Genomic DNA, 8,500 nt, shown 5'->3' with positions numbered 1-8,500 from the left:
CGAATCATAATCGAATGAAAAGAAAGTGTGGAAAGGTCTAGTGTAGCGGAATGTTTTATTTCTTTTCTCTTCTCTTTGTTTTTGAAAACTTTATTTTAAGAAAACAGAAAATCCAGTTTGGTTGGTCCATGATATGGGTCCAATAGTGGTGTAGTTGGATGGGGCTTGCAAAGACCTTTCAAACGATATATTATAAGCCCAATTCCGATGAATATTGAGGAAGTTATGACCAATTTACTAAACTGGGCCCGGTTTGAGCTTTATGTACGGCCCAATGATCTAGGGGAGGGCCTAATATGATTTATCATTCCTAATGCAATTAAGAATGGTTTTAGTCTTCTAGAATCTTCTAGATGGTTATTTTCATTCCTAATTCAATTAGCATTGATAAGTTGACTTTGTTGACTTTTCAGAGTTTTAATCAAGATCAAATAGCATTTTCGAAGGAATTATATTATTTTATCTTCCAGTACGGGAAATTTATCAGATTTTCGAAAACGCGTTGAAATCCAGTTTGGCGTCCAACCCCAGGCCTTGGCGCCTGGAACCAGGCTTGGCGCCAGGTGCTAGCCATTGGCGCCTGGCGCTAGCCACTGGTGCCTTGCGCCAGCTAGCCAGGGTTGGCGCCAATCCTGTTTTGCGATCGTCAGACTCTATTTTGTTAAATTGTCTTTTTTGGCTGATTTTATCTATAAATATCGTATCAAAAACTCCGTTTTCATTCACCAATTATCAATTTACACCAGTTTTCACCATTCACCAATTAACGAATTCTCTTTCATTCGCAATTCATTCATCTACAATCATTCATCATCTACATCTCTCATTCATCAATTCTCAACAAACATTCTTTAGCGTTCTTTTCTTTCTTTAATTCTTTCTTGCTTTTTCATACAAAATTCCGCATTCACAAGATCTAGAAACACCTAGCCATATTCGAGGTTGCCTTCGTCCTAGACGTGAAAGGTTTTAATTTCTGAGGGTTTGGTCCCAAATCTCTATTTCAATTATTTAATTTAATTGTTGATTATTATTTTCCTTGAAGTTACTAACGTGTGTATTTTGTTATTAGAAAGAGGTACGAGGCATCCAAGTAAGTACTTTAATGGTTTAATTGATATTATGATATAGAAATCATGCTTAGATTGTTATTTTGATTCCTAGTATCATGTCTAGGGTAACTTTTATATTAAGTATGATTAAAAGTATGATGCTTCCTATGTTCTTCCTAATATTTATTCATGTTAGTATCATGTTAGGGCTAAAGATTTGATTTTTATTGCTTAATGACATGCTAGGGTTTGTTATTAATCTTTTTAGTATCATGCCTAGGATCTTACTTTTATTATGCTTTAACATGAATATTGTTATAATTATGATTATTATGATTATTATTAATTATGATTGCTATGATTATAATTATTGTCATGATATTGATTATTTATTATGTTGCTTGATATTTATTCTTTATTGCTTGATCACCTTTTATGCATGTTTAAGGGAATTTGTATTTGCAACCACGCTTAATAAGATAATTAATAATCTTGTTAGGGTTAATTATGATTATAATTCAAGTGATCGCCAATAATAGATTTATTTGTGCATTAATATTCAACCAACATAGATTAAACAGGTTTAGGGTTAATCCTATTGATTGTATGTTGATCAGAAAGCGCACATGAATACGAGCAGAATAAAGTAGAGGCCTATTATTAGGGCAGGTTCAATCTCTTTTATGTTGGATTTGTACCTTCATCCCCGAACCCTTATTTGGTTCATGACCTTATGGAGTTGACGATCTCTTGGATCGTTAAGGGGTGTAACCTTCATCCTATGAACGGTTTACAAGTTCCTTAAAAACTTGTTGGCGACTCTTTTGCTCTATATTCTTCCCTTTTGGACGCCACCGTACTTTAGTGTATGATCACAGTGGGGTTCAAGCTAGTGGGATTTAAAGGCTTGAAATTAGTGTATGATAGTCACGCACTTGCCGGCTCCTATTAACCCAAGTAGAAGCTAACTCCAAAATAGAACTAGGCGAATAAACCTCTGATCGAAATATGACATTATTCCGCATCACCCAAATCGCCCAACTAAGACCCAAGAAACGATTGAGTTGAAACTAGTCGTTGGAAGAACAAAAACACGAGATAAGCTCCATAAACTATAAATGAAAAGGGGCAGACGAAAATGCTGATGTAGGAGGAACCAAAAAACCAGAATTCCAAAGCCTTTGAGTAAACAAACAATCTTGAAACATATGATCCGTCGATTCAGAAGAAAGACCACAAAACACACAAGTAGGACCAACCGGGAGACCTTTACAAATCAGCAAAATGGCCATTGGGAGAGCATTATGAAGAACTTTCCAAATAAACATCTTCCATTTGGGAATAATAGGTAAACCCCAAAACCGCTTCCACCAGGAAGCATGATGAATAGAAACTTCATTAGCAAGCTGGCTGTCTAACAAACATAAATAAGTCGATTTTGTGGTGAAAGACCCATCCCGAGAAAATTTTCAATAAATAAAATCATCAATCTCCTATTTAGGTCTCTCAAGGCCCAAAATAGCCGACGCAAGGAGGGAAAAGGTGCCTAATCAAAGCAGTATTCCACTCCAAAGACCCAGGCAACAATAACTCAGAAACCAAGACTGGCTGAGTAGCTTCAAGAATATCCTCTTTGAAAACGATCTCAGAGGAAGGAAGCCAGGAATCACGCATGCAGAATGCTAATATTGTTGCCCAAACCTACCTTCCAAGTCAAACCCTTGGAGAAAACGACACTCCCTTCTAACAGACTACGACCACCCCATGAAGGATTCCGCACCTTAATAGCTGGATTCACCGTAAATAAAGAAGGATATTTAGGACAAAGAACTCTAGAAACCAAAAGTTGGGGATGATGCATAAGCCGCCAAGATTGTTTTGCAAGTAAGGCCAAGTTAAAGGAACGAAAATGTCGAATACCCAAACCCCAAGGCCTTTAGGAAGATGCAATAAAGCAGCCGGAGTCATAGCCATGCCTCGAGAATCCTTACCCGACTTCCACCAAAAACGGGTAATAAGCGCATCCATTTTATCACAAATAGTAATAGGGACCTTAAACACAGCAAGGATGTGGTTAAAAGAGGCTATCAGAATGGAATTAATGATAACCAGTTTAGCAGCCGCCGATAAACCCATAGAAGCAAAGGAAGACAGGCGTTGAACAACCTTGTCAACCATAAATTGGAAATCTTTACATTTACTGCGGCCCAAGTCAACGGGCATTCCCAAATAAGTACCAATAACAGGGCGAGCCTTCATGTGAAGAGCCGACGAGAGAAAATCCCGAAAATCATCAGAAGTGTTACGACTGAACCGAACAAAGGATTTTTGTAGATTAATCATTTGACCCGAAACAGAGCAGAATTCAGTTGTGACCGAATTAATTTTCTCACAAGGCGAAGGCGTAGTCCTGAAGAACAAAAGGGTGTCATATGCAAAAAACAAATGAGACACCGAGGGAGCACGTCGAGAGATACTGTAGGGAATAATTTCAAGCCTTTAAAATCCCACTAGCTTGAACCCCACTGTGATCATACACTAAAGTACGGTGGCGTCCAAAAGGGAAGAAGATAGAGCAAAAGAGTCGCCAACAAGTTTTTTAAGGAACTTGTAAACCGTTCACGAGGTGAAGGTTACACCCCTTAACGATCCAAGAGATCGTCAACTCCATAAGGTCATGAACCAAATAAGGGTTCGGGGATGATGGTACAAATCCAACCTAAAAGAGATTGAACCTGCCCTAATAATAGGCCTCTACTTAATTCTGCTCGTATTCATGTGCGCTTTTTGATTAACATGCAATCAACAGGATTAACCCTAAACCTGTTTAATCTATGTTGGTTGAATATTAATGCACAAATAAACTATTATTGGCGATCACTTGAATTATAATCATAATTAACCCTAACAAGATTATTAATTATCTTATTAAGCGTGGTTACAAGTACAAATTCCCTTTAAACATGCAATAAAAAGGTGTGATCAAGCAATAAATAATAAGCATCAAGCAACATAATAAATTAATTATAATCATTAGGATAAACATGAATTATAATAATCATAAAAATAATAATAATAATAAAATCATCATCATAAAATTATATTATAATATTCATAATCATTATAAATCATAACAATTATAATCATAATCATGTTCATGTTAATAAAAATAGCAAGATCCTAGGCATGATACTAACAAGATTAATAACAAACCCTAGCATGTCACTAAGCAATAAAAATCAAATCTTTAAACCTAACATGATACTAACATGAATAAACGTTAGGAAGAACATAGGAAGCATCATAACAATCATATTTAATATTAAAAATACCCTAGACATGATACTAGGAATATCATAATAACAATCTAAACATGATTTCTACATCATAATATCAATAAATCAATTAAAGTACTTACTTTGATGCTTCGTACCTCTTTCTAATAACAAAATACACAAGTTAGTAACTTCAAGGAAAATAATAAATCAAAGCAATTAAATTAAATAATTGAAAGAGAGATTTGGGACCAAACCCTCAGAAATTAAAACCTTTCACGTCTAGGGCGAAGGCAACTTCGAATATGGCTAGGTGTTTCTAGATCTTGTGAATGCGGAATTTTGTATTTGAGAAAAGGCTAGTTTAGAAAAAGAGAGAGAGAGAGAATAATCAAGAAAATCTTGATGAGATTTGGTGAAAACTTAAGAATAAAGAGAATTGGTGATTGAAAAAGGGGAGATATGACCTCTATTTATGCGAAAAAAAGAGGGTCGAAGAATTAAGAAAAGAATCCAAATTCGAATCGAAATAAAACTCGTAGACAACAGTTTTTGCGGATTTTGTTTTTATCATATATTTTGATCCATAAATCGGAATAAGATGAATAAGATGTCGTTGGAAAGATCTTGAAGTCTACTTTCTAACCCAATTGGAATCAGATTAAAATATGTTGTAGAATAAAATATATGAACGAAATAGTGAGACGGTGTCAGTTTTGGATAGAGTTTGATATCTTATTCATATCTTTTCCGTTATAGCTCGGAATTATTATTATAATATATCATTGGAAAGATAATTTCAAGATCTTTCTAACCATATAAAATTTGGATAAAAAATATGAGGCACGAAAATAATATCTGACTGTCTTTGAACATGTTTAAATCCGAATAGAATTAGGACTTTAAAAAAGGAAAGTTTTATAAAAAAAAAGGAAAGTTTATATTTAAATCAAATTCCTTAATCTTATCTTTTCAAAAAAGGATAATTAAGATATTTTAGAAACTTATAGAAGATTCTAATCAATCCTAATTAGTTTAGGAATAGGATTAAACCTTTGGACCCTCCTCATGATCATTGGGTCGTAGGTAAAATCCGGTTTGGGCCCAGTTTAGTATTTTGGCCATAACTTCCTCATTATCCATCGGAATTGGGCTTATAATATATCGTTGCAAAGGTCTTTTCAAACCCCATCCAACTACACCATTATTGGACCCTTATCATGGACCAAACTAAACTAGAATGGACGTTTTCATAAAATAGAGTGGGTTTTCGAAAACAGAAAGAAAGAATTTTAACAAAAACTAACCGCAACACTAGACTTTTCACACTTTCACCTCATTCGATTATGGTTCGACGTGAAAGGTATTCATAACTGGGTTTGGTTTTGGGGAGACACAAATGGGTGTCTACAGATACGTAACCCTTGAAATAACCCTAAATGTTCATCTCGCCGAAGCATAAGCGAGAAAACCTCCATGCAGAGAACAAAAAGGTAAGGATATAAGGGATCACCTTGTCGAAGACCACATTTAGGCCGAAAAGTGTGAGAAGGAGACCCATTAACCAAAATCTGGTACGACACCGTAGTAACACATTGCTGCAAAATACTAATCCAGTAAGGAGGGAAACCAAAATGCCAAAGAGTATCCCAAAGGAAATCCTAGTTAACCCTATCATAGGATTTATTCATATCCAACTTCAAGGCCGCAGAGCATTTCAGAGTGGAATCCATATAGGAAAATAATTCATGAGCAAGTAAGCTATTATCTGCCATTAGACGACCCAGCACAAAGGCAGTTTTAGAATCCGAAATAAAAGAAGGTAACACCTGTCGTAACCTGTTCGTCAGACATTTTGCAATACATTTATACAACACATTGCAACGACCTATCGGACGAAAACGAGAAGGAGTTTCAGGATGATCCACTTTAGGAAGAAGCACCAGGAAGGTACGATTCCATTCCTTTAATAAAAAACCATGAGCAAAGAAATATTGTATTGCATCAATAATCTGTGAACCAACCGTCCCCCAATGCGATTTGAAAAAACCGGCTGTGAAACAATCAGGGCCAGGAGATTTGTCATCACCAATACCAAACATAGCCTTTTTGATTTCAAAAGCAGAAAAAGGAAGCATAAGAAACTAACGGTCCAACTCTGAAAGGGTTGGAAAATCTAAACTGTCCCAACAACAGGGAGCAGGAGAAGGAAATAAATCCTGACAATTATAGATACTAGAGAAATGCTGCAGTAAAAGCGAAGAAATCCCGACCTGATCAGCAACCCAAGAATCCTGTTCATCCCGAAGACTCATGATTATATTTCGATGCCGACGAGTTTGAACTGACTGGAACATAATTTGAGAGTGGCATTCTCCCAAAGCATCCCATTTAATTTTACAACGTTGCTTCCAATAGAGGAACGAAGTTTGAGCAAGAGAAATTCTATCCTCACCGGATCTAAGGAAATCCCGACGGTCTCCCGAATCCATTAAATCCATATTTGCAGAATCATCTGAATTTTGAAGATCCCGCCAATCAATACCCCACTGTCTCTTATGATTTACACACCAAGAAAGAAGCCTTTGCTTTAAGCTTTCCAATTTCCGCGAAATAGAGAACATCTGCAAACTTGGAAGGAAATCATGCCAGGATGAAGAAATAATCGAGTAAATCTCAGAAATATCTAAACAACAATTTTCAATTTTGTAAGGCCTTTTCTTGATGTTAAAGGTAGAAACCTCACGTAAAATGATAGCCGCATGATCAGAGAATAAAATTGGTTGATGAGAAATTGAAGCATCAGGATGTAAATCCATTTAATTTTACAACGTTGCTTCCAATAGAGGAACGAAGTTTAAGCAAGAGAAATTCTATCCTCACCGGATCTAAGGAAATCCCGACGGTCTCCCGGATCCATTAAATCCATATTTGCAGAATCATCTGAATTTTGAAGATCCTGCCAATCAATACCCCAATGTCTCTTATGATTTACACACCAAGAAAGAAGCCTTTGGTTTAAGCTTTCCAATTTCCACGAAATAGAGAACATCTGCGAACCTGGAAGGAAATCATGCCAGGACGAAGAAATAATCGAGGAAATCTCATAAATATCTAAACAACAATTTTCAATTTTGTAAGGCCTTTTCTTGATGTTAAAGGTAGAAACCTCACGTAAAATGATAGCCGCATGATCAGAGAATAAAATTGGTTGATGAGAAATTGAAGCATTAGGATGTAAATCCAACCACGAGTACGTCGCATAGCCCTTATCAAGTCTTTCGAAAGTAGGGTTCAGAAGTTGTCCATTTGTCCAAGTAAACTGAGGCCCGTAAAACGGAATATCCACTATTTGAGCACTAAGCTTCCATTCTAAAAACCCATGACGACTCGGAATATCAAAAGAACCCCCTATCTTGTCATTGAAATATTCAACTTGGTTGAAATCACCTAATAAAACCACATTTGGGACAGATAATAAAAGAGATGAAATTTTGTCCCAAACTAGGCTCCTAAGAGAAGGATGAGGCGAACCATACACAAATATAATATATTTTACTGCTTGGCCGGGAACCATCACTTCACAAAATATCACATGCGGAGAAACTGAAACAGGCCTAACTACAACCGGGGAAAACCGAAAAACTACCAAACCCCCGCTCAAACCTATAGCATCCGAACCACAAAAACCGTCAAAACCTATCAAAGCTAACTTTTTAACTGCTATATCTACAGAAACAAAAGTTTCCATGACAAACAAAATATCTACAGCATGAGAGCGGACCAAAGACGTCACATATGGAACTTTAGGTGAGTCTGCCGTACCAAGGCCCCTACAGTTCCAAGCTGCAACATTCACGATTCCTTTGGTGGCTCAGTACGGGAAGCCACCATACCCTCAGAAGAACCATCCGAATCATCCAAAGTTGAAGAACCAGAGCTGCACCTATGCTTCTTAAAAGGCTTTAGGAATGACATACAAGCAAAACCTGCATCCGAAACATGAGAGTGATGAACGGGATCATCTAGAGCAAATGCTTGACGTTTGCAGGGACAAGCCTATTTCACCCAGTTCCAAACCCGGTCACTTTTTCGAGCTAGCTTCAGGGTCAATTGTTTTTTTCCTTTGTCCGAAGTTTGAATGCATTTACCAGAAACTGTAGCAGAAGAGGA

This window comes from Chenopodium album, chromosome 8 (genome assembly GCF_948465745.1).
Source record: "Chenopodium album chromosome 8, dcCheAlbu1.1, whole genome shotgun sequence".
Classification (NCBI taxonomy): domain Eukaryota; kingdom Viridiplantae; phylum Streptophyta; class Magnoliopsida; order Caryophyllales; family Amaranthaceae; genus Chenopodium; species Chenopodium album.
This window is presented reverse-complemented; position numbering follows the sequence as displayed.